This window comes from Hypanus sabinus, chromosome 10 (assembly GCF_030144855.1).
Source record: "Hypanus sabinus isolate sHypSab1 chromosome 10, sHypSab1.hap1, whole genome shotgun sequence".
Taxonomy (NCBI): domain Eukaryota; kingdom Metazoa; phylum Chordata; class Chondrichthyes; order Myliobatiformes; family Dasyatidae; genus Hypanus; species Hypanus sabinus.
In genome coordinates this window covers 34,818,358-34,834,500 of record NC_082715.1, presented here as the reverse complement: position 1 = coordinate 34,834,500, position 16,143 = coordinate 34,818,358, and positions in this window count along the sequence as shown.

The window sequence follows — 16,143 nt, the reverse complement described above, 5'->3', positions numbered from 1 at the left end:
CCAGCTGCCCAGGTCCTAGCGCCTTCATGTTACTGCCTGTCCCAGTTGTGGCGAGTCAGTGCGCACAAGAACGGTTTTCAGGGCAGGTCTCGGCAGGCAATAAAGAACAGCTTAGATTCTTGATTTTAATGCCTTGTTAAATTAGTTAAATTTAGTTCCCGATTTTCTTTTTATCTTCCTTAAGTTTTCATCCTATTCACTTGGACCTATATATTTCCATACAAATTTCTGTCCGGTTCTGCTCTGAAATTTTGCCATGTTTTCGTCCTTTATAAGCGGCTTGGCGGAAGAGTGAAATGGACGATATTAAGTAGGTAACAATTTATACAATCACCTCCATTTCCCACTTTCACAGATTTATACAGAAGGAAGTGGAACCGTGACCCTGACTTATCCCAAGTTGGATCTGAATCTGATGAAGTTCCCGAATTGCTGCCCTGCCTAACGTTAACGAATACCGTACTGTACTTTCTGAGAATAAGCCTAAGTGTCTGGATCATTCGCTTAACTGTAGTGGGAATGTTTATCTTCTTTTTCTAAATGACACGTTCTTTTAATGGATGGAATATGTTCTGTAATGTAATTCAACACCATCCTGCAGAAAGCACTAATTTACCAGTGGATGGAGCCGATAATGAAGGGATAGCTACACACCTGGAAATAAACTGAATTTGTTGCTCAAAATAATGAATGTTTCGTTAAAGTTAAACCTTGCTCTTGGATGCTTGACGTGGCATTATTCCCTGGAGCGTAGGAGAATGAGGGGTGATTTGTTAGAGGTATATAAAATTATGATGGGTATAGATAGAGTGAATGCAAGCAGGCTTTTTCCACTGAGGTTAGGGGAGAAAAAAAACCCAGAGGACATGGGTTAAGGGTGAAGAGGGAAAAGTTTAAAGGGAACATGGGGGAGGGGGGGGGGCTGCTTCACGCAGAGAGTGGTGGGAGTGTGGAATGAGCTGCCAGATGAAGTGGTAAATGTGGACTCACTTTTAACATTTCAGAAAAACTTGGACAGGTACATGGATGAGAGGTGTATGGAGGGGTATGGTCCAGGTGCAGGTCAGTGAAACTAGGCAGAAAAATGGTTCAGCACAGCCAAGAAAGGCCAAAAGGCCTGTTTTTGTGCTGTAATAATATTCTATGGTTCATTACAAATGTTGTATCTCTGCAGCTGCCTAGGATCAGTTTGCTTGATTCCTATTTTTAACTATTCCGAAGTACAAAGTAAAATAATTATCTAAGTTCATATATCACACCATATATAAACCTGAGATTCATTTTCTTGTGGGCATACTCAATAATCCACAATGGAATAATGATTATAATAGAATCAGGAGTTTGATGGTTGAGGGGTAATAACTACTCCTGAAGCTGGTGGTGTGAATCCTGAGGCTCCTGTACCTTCTTCCTGGTGGCACAATGAGAAGAGAACATGTCCTGGGTGATAGTGTTCCTGATGATGGATGCTGCTTTTCTGTGAAAACATATCATGTAGATGTGCTCAATGTTGGGGAGGGCTTTACCTGTGATGGACTGTAGCATATCCACCACTTCTTGTAGGATTTTCCATTCAAGGGCATTGGTGTTCCCCTGCCAGGCTGTGATGCAGCCAGTCAATATACTCCCCACTGCACATCTACAGGCGTTTGTCAGAGTTTTAGATCTCATAGCAAATCTTTGCAAACTCCTAAGGAAGTAGAGACACTGAGATGTTTTCTTCATAACTGCACTTACATGCTGGGCCCAGGACAGGTCCTCCAAAATAATAACACTGAGGCACTTAAAGTTAATAATAGATCTCTGGTTTCCTCCTCCTGAAGCCAATAATCAGCTCCTTGGTCTTGTTGAAAAGGAGTAAGAGATTGTTGTAATGGCATCACTCAGCTAGATTTTCAACCTCCTTCCTGTATGCTGATGTGTCACCACCTTCGAGTCAGCCATTGACAGAAGTGTTGTCAGCAAATTTGAATATGGCACTGGAACTGTGCTTAGCCACACTGTCGTAAGTGTAAAGTGAGTAGAGCAGGAAGCTAAGCATACAGCCTTGTAGTGCACCTGTGTTGATGGAGATTGTGCAGGAGATGTTGTTACTAATCCACACTGACTGGGGTCTGCAGGTGAGAAAATTGAGGATTGAATTGCGCAAGGCTGTATTGAGGCCAAGGTCTTGAAGCTTATTGATTAGCTTTGAGGGGATGATGGTATTGAATGCTGAGCTGTAGTCATCCTGATGTATTCATCTTTTTTGTCTACATGTTCTAGGTTTGAGAAGAGAACCAGTAAGATGACATCTGCTATGGACCTGTTACTCTGGTAGGCAAATTTGACAGATCCAAGTTACTTCTTGGGCAGGAGTTGATATGTTTCATCATCAACCTCTCAAAACACTTCACCACTCTGGATGTAAGTGCTACTGGATGATAATCATTGAGGCAAGTTACCACATTCTTCTTCGGCAATGATATAATTGAAGCCTGCTTGAAGCAGATGGGTACCTCAGATTGCTGAAGTGAGAGGTTAAAGATCTTAGTGAACACTGCAGCCAGATGATCTCTCTCTCTCTCTTTGCTTCCTATTTCACATTCCCCATTGGTGACACTGGCTGAGACCTTGCAGTTAATTGCCTGGGCTGAACCACGAAAACAGCCACCCATAAATATGGAATCAGCTTGGTCTGGATTTCGCTCTTCCCGTCAATGGGCTCCGCCGCCCATTGTATTCTTTGTGTCAAACTGCATAGACGACATCACATGGAAATATTCTCACAAGCTGTAAACCTGGGAGTAAAAGGCACAATTTTAAAGAAACACTTTGTACATAGAAAAATAAAAGGAAATGACAATTGATTCGTAATTACAATGTTAAAGTGATATTGCAATATAATTAACTTTTTAAATAAACCACAAATTCAGAAGAACCTGTTGAATGCTGTAATATTTAGTGTGACGGAATAAAAATCCACAAATATAAAACTAACATTTGAGCACCAGAAAACTATTAAGCAGTGATTATAACCAGTGTACTATTAAAATCCCATGCAACAAAGTTTAATACTTTTACAGTAGCAATAAATACCTTAGATTTTCATCAGATTCTGGAATTTGGAAAATCAAAGTGGTATAGATTGCAAAATAGGATTTCCTATTGAGAAGCAGCAAATCAGTATTAGTACTGTCTGGATTACCATGATTAACCATGTAAAATGTACTACAAAGGTTGTTACCAATTTTGCTGTTTAATAACAAGGATGTAATGCAAAACCAGGCATCATCTGCAGCCATGGGGGTCATCTGCTTCATCAGGGGTTTCCAAGCTAGGAACCACAGGCCCCTTGCTTAATGGCATTTGTCCATAGCATGAAAAAAAAGCCGGGAAGCCCTGTTCCTCATGTATGCTGAAAATATCTGGCTCATTTTCTCTGACACTCCTCTTGAATCCCAATGGCAAATTCCCCACTCATACCTCTTCTCTTCGCCTCACCTGCCTGTCATCTACCCCTGGAGTCCTTCCACTTCCCTTTCTCCCATGGTTCACTCTCCCTTTCTATCAGATTCCTACTTCTCCAGCCCTTCGCCTTTTCCACCTATCACCTGCCAGCATCGTACTTCATCCCCTTCCTCCCCCGACCCACCTGGCTTCCAGCTTATACTCCTTCTTAATTTGGCTTCTTCTTTTTGCCCTGATGAAGGGACTCGGCCCAAAATGCCAACTATTTATTCATTTCCATAGATGCTGCCTCACTTGCTGAGTTCCTCCAGCATTTTGTATGTGATTTTGGATATTGAGTCTCAAATGGGCTGTAACAATTTCCTTGATGAAATCCTTCATTAAGCTCTTGCAACAGTTCCATTACTCTGCTTGGCGTATTTGCATTCTTATCATCTTATTTTTAAAACATGAGGTGAACTTCCAGTCTGATGCATTTTCCATCACAGCAAACCATTTACATTCATATATGTTACAACTCAACTTTATGTCAGCTCATTAGCCATTATAACTATCATCCTGAGTCCTGTCACTCAAAATTTGACTATTACAATGCTCTCCTGGGAAGTATTATAATCATTTTATTAAATAAACTCCATCTTAAGCCATTTGCTGCCGCCCATATTTTATCTTTGAGGTAGTCACTGTTCAAGGAAGGAGAATTCATTTGATGCATATCTTAAGTATGATGTCTATTATTAACCATCAAAAGCAAGAGATATTCTCACACATTGGAGGTAGTCCAGGTAAGAGCTGCAAGACTATCCTTCTCATCTGAAGAATGAGTATAAAGATTAAGGGTCAGAGAACTGAACAAAACATTATAACTGAAAGCTTCACATGTTGGATAACTTATCTTGTAGACCTGGTCAGTTCAGTGCAGACAAGCTGATGGAAGTGGGTGATCACATTGGCAAGTGTGGCTTATAAAGGAGGATCAGGAGACTTCTAGAATCTGGGGGTGCTCAGAGAAACAGAGGGGCTGAGCCATAGACAGAGTCGGGTGGTGTTGCAAAATTAGAAGTGGGGATGGGGGGGAAGCTATGTGAGTGGCAGGGCAATGGAAAACTACTGCTGAAATCCTGCCCACATTTTCAAAGTTCATGGATGAGCACAGGACCAAGGACCAAGGACCAAAGGCTGGACGATGAACACAATCTGCTTTGACAGCCGAGGACATGAACAGCTGAACACCACTGTAAGTTTTTGTAACAGTATGAGAATATGAACTTGATGGCTGGATGGAATGTTGAGGTTTTGTATAACCAGCTTCAAACTGAAATAAGTACTGGTAAGGTTGAAGAGAGCCAGTGCAAGTGATAGAGTTGGTTATAGTTACGGCGTTAAAAAGGAAGTTGGACAGGTTCGTGGATGGGAAAGGTTTAGAGGGTTATGGGCCAAATGTAGACAGATGTGATTAGCTCAGGAAGCTTGGTTGGCATGAAAAAGTTGACGTGGAGGGCACGGTTTTGTGCTCTATGACTCTCTGACTAGAGAACTTTTGGTGAAGAACAAAGCCAATGGGTTTCTTTTTGAATGTTTAAATGGAGGAGACTGCCACTTGGTGAAAATGATCAGTCAAACAACCTGACCTCACATGGAAAACCCAGTTAATCCTACTGCCACCAAGTGGCGATTTAAGAATGTCAATTGCGAAGGCAGTAAATATACTGCAATCTGGATTTAACACCCTCCTCTGGAGGCCCGTGGACCTATCACTAAAATGGTATGGTTAACATTGGCCCAACAGATCCTAAAACTTGATTACAGTAATAGAAAAAACCTACAGCACAATACAGGCCCTTCAGCCCACAAAGTTGTGCTGAACATGTCCCTACCTTAGAAATTACTAGGCTTACCCATAGCCCTCTATTTTTCTAAGCTCCATGTATGAATGTGATGTCTTCCTCTTCCAGCATTGTAACTTACCCATTTATGACAGCAAGTCCTATGGTAGGATCACACTAACATCTGCAGCACAAATTTTATTCTGTGGAAACCATTTGACTAGAACATAATTTTCCAAAAAAAAAAATTAATCGTTTCAAAATAGATTCAAGAACCTATCACCCTCAATGCCCCCAAAGCGCTCCCAAGGTTTTACCAGGTTGCTGGTAGAAATTGCCTTTGGCATATTGGATGCCACCTTCATCGATACTTCGAGCTACCTTTACACCAGCAGGTCACTGACGCAAGCTGAAGGAGGTATGGGTATGCTGCTGAAAGTTCCAGGTGACTTGCCAGCCAACTACCATGACTTATGATCAATAGCTTATATTTTGGATATAAAGGGAGTGGGATGGTTATATTGTTGGGCTAATAATCTTGAGGCAGCCACAAAGACATTCAATTTGCATCATGGTAGTTTGTAAATCTGAATCTGAAATAAAGAGCCAATATCCGTAAACAAATCCAGGACAATGCTGGATAGCTGTAAAAATTCAATTGATTTACCAATAACCTAATTCCAGACTCATATGGGCAGAAGTGGAATTTGCTCCTAAGTTAGCCTATTTAGAGAGTTTCCTTGACCTTGTTTTCTGCCAGTGAGCCCAATCACAACAGAACACTCTACTTTTGAATCATGTGGAAGATTCACTCACAATTTCATTGGTTATGAATCTATTTTCCAGGAGCAATGTTATGCTGCTTATCTCTGAAGAGTTCCTTCAGGTTTGAACCAACTCAGAGATGAGAAGGACCTCCTTGCAAACGCTCTGCACATTCCATTCAGCGGGCCAATCAAATGCACACTGAATAAATGACCCCACTGTTTCTGATTTGTTATTTTGTTCACAGTGATATTATAACTATAACTAAGCAAATACAGAGTACGATTGCTGTGAAGTTGTGTGTTACGTATCTAAACTGCTGATTATCGCATTTGCAGGAAAAACTCAGTGTTACACAACTGATTTGTTGAAAGTATTTAACTGTGTTAGAATAATATACTTAACAGTCCTCAAGGTGCCAGCATTTCTATATACTGGAATTTGCTCTCTTTTAACTTGGGCTCTCTGCTTATGACATCACTATAACATCACTAATGAATGCACTTTACTTCACAATATATTAGATAAGATTCAACATAGATATATACTCTGAGTTGATATTTTCACCATTAATTTCTATGCCAATAAATTCTTGCTGGAGAAAAAACAAGTTTATTCAGATTGCAACTTTACTTTTTGTAAATGTCAACTAACGTGTTAATTACTGTTGACCATCTAAAAAATCTAAGTAACTTAGATTGTGCTAATTGGCATTTCATATTATTGTTTATGGTTTTAAGTAGATTGGTTACCACTGTCTGTTGTATTTGGAAGTTCTGGATCTGATTGGTTAATGAGATTTTACAGGAGTATGGCACTATGGTGACAAAACTAATATACAAATATATTAAATAAAGGATAAGAGCCATCATTAGGGTAACCCTATCTGTTTGATGGACAAATAAGCATTAATAATCTCAATGATTAATTTCTAAATGCTGGCTCTCTGGATAAATCTAACAAGGCACCAAGCAGAGAATGGGCTATTTTAGCTCTCGCATTGAGTAAAGAGAAATATTTAATCAATAATCTGGTAGTTATGAAGCCTTTAAGGGAATATTGATCATAACATGTATATAAATATTGGAATTTTTTTCATTCAATCTGATTCTATCATCATAAACCTGCATAAAGCAAATTATAAAAGGCATGAACTATTTGAGAATGTACTATCATCGGCCTGTGTAAAGTTTAATCTGCGACCTTATGCCTTTTGTCTTTGGTTCTACTGATGCTCCAAGATGTAGTTAAATATGTAAAAAAATAAGATCATGAATTTTTGGTAAAAAAGGAAGACAGAGGAAAGGAAAAATGGTGAGATATTGAAAGGTATTCAGATGTAACCAGGTGTCTTTACATAGAAAGTATTGAAAATTATCATGCAGGTTCTGCAAGCAATCAGGCAGGCAAATGGTTTGTTGGCCTTTATGCAGATAATTTGATAATAAAGGATATTTGGCTGTGCAGAGGTTGCAAGTGGAAGACTGTGTACTGGTCTGGTCTGCATACCCCAAAACGAGGTTTGCCAGATTGATGCCTCCAATGTTAGGTTTGTCGAATGACAGGACATTGGATCTTTCAAAAGCTTAGAAAGGGAAGTGATCTCATCTATCAGAAATGTACAACATTAGAAAGGATAGACGTAGATAGAGTTGACGCTTACCTTGGTTGGGGTGTCTAGAAATCATGTTTCAGAATGAGTAAACTGACCATTCATGGCAGAACTGAGATGAAATTTCTTTGACATGTCCTTAAAATTCTCTATGTGAGTGAGCTGGAGGCTGCAGCTGATGGTTATAATCCTAGATATTCGAGGAGTCAGAGGGTGAAGAATTAGCGCAGGAAAGTGGCACTGAGGTACAAGAGGCCCAGTTTGATAGAATATAGAACAGTACTGCACAAGAACAGGCCCTTCGGCCCTCAATGTTGTGCTGAACCAACTAAAAAATCTAAAACTACTATCTTCCAACTGCACAATGTCCATATCCCTCCATCCTCCTCACATTCATGTGCCTATCTAAATGTCCCTTAAACGCCTCTAATGTATTAGCCTGTATCACCGTAGCAGGCAGCACATCCCAGGTCTCCACTCCGTCTAATCTTCAATGCATGCTCTCTGGTATTAGACATTTCTATCCCAGGGAAAAGATACTCCCTGTATCTATGCCTCTCATAATCTATCAGATCTCCCCTCAGCCTCCACCATTCCATAGAAAACAGCCCAAGTTTGTCCAGCCTCTCATGATAGCACATGCCCTTCAAACCAGAGAGTATACTGGTGAACCTCTTCTGCAGCCTCTCCAAAGCCTCGACATCCTTCCTGTGGTGTGGTGACCAGAACTGTATGCAATACTCCAGATGTGGCCTCACCAGATTTTTATAAAGTTGCAACATAACCTCTTGACTTTTGACTTCAGTGCCTTGACAAATAAAAATAAGCATTCTATAAGACTTTTTAACCACCCTATTGACTTGTGTACCCACTTTCAAGGAGCTATGAAATTGGACACCAAAATCTCTCTGCTCAGCAACATTTGCCCTACCAAGGTGCAGCACCTCACATTTATTTCCATCTGCCCATACCTGCAATGATCTTTATTACGCTCTATTCATTGTCAGTCTTCTACACTATCCACAACTCCCACAACTGTGGTATCATTTGCAAACTTACTAACCCACCCATCTACATTTTCATTCAGGTCATTGATATACGTCAAAACAGCAGAGGTCCCAGGAGAGATCCCTGCAGCACTCCACTGATTGCAGATCTCCAGCTTGACTAAGTCCCTTTGGCCATTACCCTCATTACAAGCCAGTTCAGAATCCAAGCAGTCAATTCACCGTCGACTCAATGCATCTTAATCTTCTAGATTGGCCTCCCATGAGGGACCTTGTCAAATGCCTCACTAAAACCCATATAGACAACATCCTTACCTTTATCAATCTCTGTCATCACCTTTTCAAAAAACTCAATCACATTGATCAGACACGACCTGGCCTGCATTAAGCCATGCTGGTCCTTCCTAATTAGACCATAGATTTCCAAATGCTCCAATATCCTATCCCTGTGAATTTTCTCCAGCAATTTCCCTTCAACTGATGTGAGACTCATTGGCCCAACGTTCCCAGGATTTTCCCTGGTTTTCTTCTTAAATAGAGGTTCAACATTAGCCACTTGCCAGTTCTCCGGGGCCTCACCTGTGCTTAAGAGGGGATATGAAGATACTGGTCAAGGCCCCAGCAATCTCACCTCTTACCTCTCTCCATAAACTAGAATAAATCCCATCTGGCCCTGGGGAATTATCCATCTTAATACTTATTAGGAAGCCTAACAAGTATCCTCCTCCTTGACCTCAAAATGCCCTATCACTCAGCACTGATCCATGTCCTTTCCCTTGGTAAATCCTGAGGCAAGTACTCATTAAGTACCTCACTCACATTCTCTGCATCCAATCATTAATTGATTAGGCAGGTGGGTGGGACCGAATGGTTTACTCGATTTATTATTTTCTCTTATATATGAAGAGAGGCATTGAATATTTGTGGATAGTCAGGGGCTTTTCCCCAGGGCTGAAATGGCTGGCACGAGAGGGCACAGGTTTAAGCAGCTTGGAAGAGGTACAAGTGGTGAGTGGTGAGAGTGGAATGGGCTGCCTGACACGATGATGGAGGCAGAAATAATAGGGTTTCTTAAGAGACTCCTGGATAGGTACACGGAGCCTAGAAAAATAGAGGGCTATGGGTAACCCGAGGTAATTTCTCAGGTAAGGACATGTTCGGCACAGCTTTGTGGGCTGAGGGGCCTGTATTGTGCTGTAGATTTTCTATGTTTGCTCTCCTTCATCCTCTCCTTTCCCTAACAGATGACATTTTTTTTGTCCTTGAGCACTTGAGTAGAATAAATATTGTCAGGATCTCTGCATGTATTTAGGGAGGGCAATGTTCCTGCTCCAGAGTCCCACAAATTGACTATTGCTTCGAGAGCAACTCAGTAAAGCAGAATTCCATGACCCATATCATCAAGTTCTGATTCACAAGAGATGTCGGGTGAGTTGAGTAAGCTGCAGTAAGAAGATCCCAGCCTGTGCTCAGGGAAGTTGTTGATTCTTTTTGCCTGAGTCAAGAAGCTGGGAGCACAAACAACATCCATTTTTTGGCACTAATATATTTGCAAATAATGCAACTTAGCTGTGCTTCGTTTATAGAAGCAGAAGTATCATCTGTCCTGTGAGTGAGAGAGCAAAATGAAATCCTGAAATGTTATAAAATAACTATATTCCCCAAAGAGCTCCAATGTGTCACTATTTGGTCTTACACACGGGAATACCCCATTGGAGAGGGTCCAGAGGAGGTTCATGAGACTGATCCCGCAACGAAAAGGTTAATGTATGTGGATCATTTGGTGGCTCTGGGCCTGTACTCGCTGGGCTTTAGGAGAATGAGGGGATCTCGCAGAAACCTATTGAATGGGTGTGGTGAGGACACTTCTGAGAGTGGGCGGAAATTTAGGAGCAGAGGCCACAGCCTCAGAATACAAGGGAGCCCCTATAGAAAAGAGAGGAAGGAGAAATTCTTTTGTCAGAGGATGGTGAATCTGTGGAATTCATCGCCACAGATGGCCATGGAATGCAAGCCGTTGGATATATTTAAAATGGAGGATGACAGGTTTTTGATCAGCATGGCTGTCAAATGTTCTGGGGAGAAGGCAGGAATATGGGGTTGAGAGGGATAATAAAGACTATAAAACACAGACAAAATGCTGGAGGAACTAAGAGTGTATTGAAACATTGACTATACTTGTTTCCATAGATGCTGCCTGGCCGACTAAGTTTCATAATCAGGCTATTTGGCTCATCAGTTCCAATCTGCCAATCTCTCATGGTTGATTTATTATCCTAGGATTCAGCCATGACAGTATGGTGGAGCAGACTTGATGAGCTGAATGGCCTAATTCTGCTCCTATGTTTTATGGCTTTGTGGTCATTCTTTAACGAAAGAGGTTTCATTTCATTAAAGTCCATTTTACTTGGAGCTGAATACATGCAATATTGCAGGTGAATGGCTAATTTCTTGGCAGCAGCCTTGATATTTAACACTGGTCTACTTTGCCACTGAATATGAGCATGGATATTAGGTCAAATTCCTTTGCAGCCTGTGATTTTCTTGGCTCAGTGCCCTTCATTCACACCCTGAGGGACTGCCAGAGCAGATTAAATGACTAACAAGAGAAAATCTGCAGATGCTGGAAATCCGAGCAACACACACAAAATGCTGGAGCAACTCATCAGGCCAGGTAGCATCCATGGAAAAAAGTACAGTTGACATTTCGAGCCGAAACCCTTCGGTGGGACTGCTGAGATCCACAGCAGAAAATTCGAGGTCTTCCCAGATCAATACAATTAAGTGTAAGCTTACAGAGTAATTGTGCTCCATTTCCAGAAAATGGCAGATGAATAGAAAAACTAAACAGAGCAGTTACAGCAAAAGCTCTCAAAAGAAAGATTAGAATACATGTTTGGCATTAGCATTTGTCAAATTAGTCACCATTTTAGAGAGATGATAAATAATCATGTGAAGAGGATATAATAAGGGTTGATAAATTGTTTGAAATGTTGTAGGTAGTTTAGAATGATGAAGATTAAATATAGCACCCTGAGTAGAAATTTGGTCACTAATCAGAAACAAATTAGAGTTAGTTAGTGCTGCCTACATTCATTGAATTGGGAGAAGGATTGATAGGCAGTGCTACATCAGTTATGTTCTCAATAAATTAATTTTTGCAACACACACAAAATGCTGAAGGACTCAGCAAGTCAGGCAGCTTCTGCGGAGAGGAATAGACAGTTGGCGTTTTAGACTGAGATCCTTCATCAGAACTAAAAGATCAAAGTTTGGGGGGGTGGTGAGGGGAAGGAATACAAGCTGGCAGGTAATAGATGGGAGTAGGTGAGGGGAAAGGTAGCTGGGTGGAAGATGGGGAATGAAATGTTGTAAGATACTGGGAGAAGATAGGTAGAAAGATAAAGGCCTGAAGAAAAAGGAACCTGATAGGAGACAGTGGACCATGGAAGAAAGGTAACGAGGAGGGGAACCGTGTGGAGGTAATGGACACCAGAGAAGAGGAAAAGGGGTGAGAGGAGAATCAGAATGGAAATTAGAAAGAGAGGGGAGGGAGAGGAGAGATGACCATAAGTTGAAAAAATCGATGTTCATTCCAACAAATTGGAGTTACCCAGACAGAATACAAGATATTGCTCCTCCAGCCTGTTAATTTCGATATCTCCAACTTCTGGAAATCTCTCCCCCTTCCCTCTTTTCTATTCTCCACCCTGGTTATTCTGTCATACCTTCTCTTCTTGGCCCACAGATGCTCCCTGACTTGCTGAGTTCCTCCATCATTTTACACGTGTTGGCAAGATTTCTGACAAATGCAGAACCTCTTGTGTTAACGAGAGCTGCAGGTCATTGACCTTTGGGCCCTACAGGAGAATGAGGTGATACAGGTAGATAGTCGCCAATAATTTGCAGGAGGCAAGTATGATAATTCAGGATTGGGGAACGGAATAGGCAGCAAATGCAGAGTACTTTTGTGTCTGCTCAATAGGTATATTGCTTTGGATACTGGGAGATTGTCTCAGATATTGCACTTGCAATGCCAAGACTCTGGATGTAAGTTGCCTAAGGCACGTTATACCTTCATCTGTTGGAGTGACGTGGGAGCTAGTAGCCTCAGATGTAGTGAAGACCACGCTTCAAGCCTTGGGCTTGCTTGCAGTTACAGACCAGGTGAATGACACAAAAGCACTAGTGTTGTGAGTTTGGCTGGGGCCTGGCCTCTCTCATTGGAAGTATCCTCTTATGTTCCAGAAGTGGAATAACAGGCTGAACTCCATGCGTCTTTGCACTACTGGGAGACTGCACCATTGACTGCTGGGCATTGTCGCTTAGGTCTTGGACCATATATGTTATTTTTCAAGTGAACATACTTCTTTGCTCAATATTTTTAATTATGTTACTTGTTTTTTTTAATGTTTGCTTGCTATTTTGAATGTTTTGCACCTTGGCTCCAGAGGAACACTGTCTCGTTCAACTATATGTATAGTTTGAATGATAATTAAACTTGATCTGATTTGATACTTTTAGGGGGAGACAACCTATCAGAAGGAAACTGCAGCAACTGAGTCTCTAGGGACATTCTAAAGAGGAATGGAGAGCAGCCAGAAGTTGTGGTACATATTGGTTCAAAAGACATAGGTAGGAAAAGGGGATGGTCCCGAAGAGAGAGTATAGGGATTTAGGTAGAAAGCTGAAAAGCAGTCCACTAGGGTAGTAATCACTGGATTGCTGCCAGTGAGGGTAAGAATGGGGTGATTTGGCATGTGAGTGCGTGGCTGAGGAATTGGTGCAGGGAGCAGGGTTTCAGATTTCTAGATCATTGAGACCTCTTCTGGGTGAGTTATGACAAATACAAAAGGAACGAGTTGCACCTGAACCCAAGGGAGACCAATATCCTCGTGGGCAATTTCCTCGCACTGTTTGCAGGGTTTAAACTAACTTGGCATGGGGATGAGAACCAGAGTGATAAAGCTGAGGATGGGGCAGAAACTATACAAGATAATGTAATGTGCATTGAGACTGTGAGGAAGGGCAGGCACAATTGCAGTCAGCGGGATGAGTTGAATTGTAACATGAGGGCAAAATCGAAAAAGGTGATGAATACTCGACTGTAGGTGGTATATATGAATGCACGCAGTATACAGAATAAGGTAGATGATCTTGTAGCACAATTGTAGAATTGCAGGGATGACGTTGTGGGCATTACTGAGTTGTGGCTGAAAGAAGATCATAATTGGGAGCCAAGGATAAACATTGTATTGAAAAGACAGGCAGGTAGGCAAAGGAGGAAGGGTGGCTCTGCTGGTTAAAAACAAAACATGAAATCAAATTTGTAGAAAGAAGTGACATAGAATTGGAAGATATAGAATACTTCTGGGTTGAGTTAAGAAACTGCAAGGGAACCAAATGGGAATTATATACAGGCCTCTGAACAGTTGCTAGGATGTGGAACCCAAATTATAAGGGAAGTAGAAAAGGCATGTAAAAAAAACAATATTACAAAAGTCATGGGGGATTTGTAGAATGCATACGAGATAGCATTTGGTTGAGCCCACTAGGGGAAAGGTAATTCTGGCTTGGGTTTTGTGTAACGAACCAGATTTGATAAAGGTTAACGAACTCTTAGGTAGCAGTGATCATAATATGATAAAAACCACTCTGCAGTTTATGATAGAGAAAATAAAGTCAGGTGCATCAATATTACAGTGTAGTAAAGAGAATTATAGAGGCATGAGAGAGTAGCTGGTCAAAGTTGATTTGGAAGGGGACACTAGTGGGGATGATGGGAGAACAGCAATGGCTGGAGTTTCTTGGGGAGATTCGAAAAATGCAGGATAGATGCATCCCAAACATGAAGAGGTATTCCAAAGAGAGGGTGAGTTAACTGTAGTTGACAAGGGAAGTCAAAGGCAGCATGAAAGGAAATGAGAAGGCATATAACAGAGCAAAATTTGGTGGGAGGTTAGTGGATCTGGATGCTTTTTAAAAACCAACAGAAGGCAACTAAATAAAAATGTCATAAGGAGAGAAAAGATGAAATATGGTTAGCTGGCCAATAATATCAAAGACGATACAAAAACTGTTTTGCAGATCTACAGTAAGAGATGGGAGTGGATATTGGGCCATTGGAGAGGTGGTAATGGGAGAAAAGAAATGGAGAATGAACAATATGTATTTTGTATCAATCTTTACTGTGAAAGACACTCGCAGTATGCCAGAAATTTGAGTGTGTCGGGGGCAGAAGTGATTGTAGTTGCTGTAACAAAGAAAATTCTTGGGAAGCTGAAAGGTTTGAAAGTAGGTAAGTTACCTGGACCAGATGAACCCTCAGGGTTCTCTGAAAGAGATAGCAGGAGAAATTGTGCAGGCATTAGTGATGATCGTTCAAGAATCACTGGATTCCAGAATGGCTCCTGAGGACTGGAGAACTGTAAATGTCACTCCCCTTGTTATGAAAGGAAGGAGCCAAAAGAAAGGAAATTATAGGCCAGTTAGTCTGGCCTAAAAGTTGAGTCCATTATATATGATGTTTCAGGGTACTCAGAAATACATGATAAAGTAGTGAAAATCAGAATGGGTTCCTTTAGGGCAGGGGTCAGCAACCTTTACCACTGAAAGAGCCACTTGGACCCGTTTCCCACAGAAAAGAAAACACTGGGAGCCGCAAAACCCGTTTGACATTTAAAATGAAATAACACTGCATACAACGTTTTGTTTTGCCTTTATGCTATGTATAAACAAACTATAATGTGTTGCATTTATGAAATTGATGAACTCCTGCAGAGAAAACAAAATTACATTTCTGCATGCAACAAAAACATTTTGAACTCAGAAAAAAAGACGTTGGGTTGAAGGTTACTTTTAAGTAAAATACTCAACGTCTATTTGAGTCCTCCTTGTATTTATGAAAAATGCCAAACTTAAATTTGCCGCCAGCAGCAAAAATAACGTCAGCCAGCTGTCAACCTGAAAAATAAAAGGACTATTTCACTGAACAATGAAAACATATTCATATACGTAAAATAATAGGCAATTAAAATATTTATCATACTTGGTCAGGTTGACTCACACCTGACAATGCAGTCGTATTCAGTAGGGATGGATCGATGCTTAGGGGAGTGACCGGGAAGGATAATGTGTTTTTTTCCTCTCTGAACTCACAGAAGCGTTTCCCAAACGATGTTTGCATTGCGATGATTGCAGAATGTAAATACTCCGAATTTATCATGTCGTGACCTTGTTTGAACTCTCTCAAATTGGGGAAGTGAGACAATGTGCTTTTCTGTAAATCTCTGGCAAGCAACGTCAAGTTGCGCTCGAATGCCAAAACATCCTCCAACATGTGCAGGGCTGTACGTCCTTACCCCGTTGAAGAGCTGTGTTCAGCGTGTTCAGGTGCGCTGTCATGTCTACCATGAAGTGTAGCTTTTCCAGCCACTCTGGCTGTTCCAGCTCAGGAAAGGTGAGCCCTTTGCTGCCCAGGAAA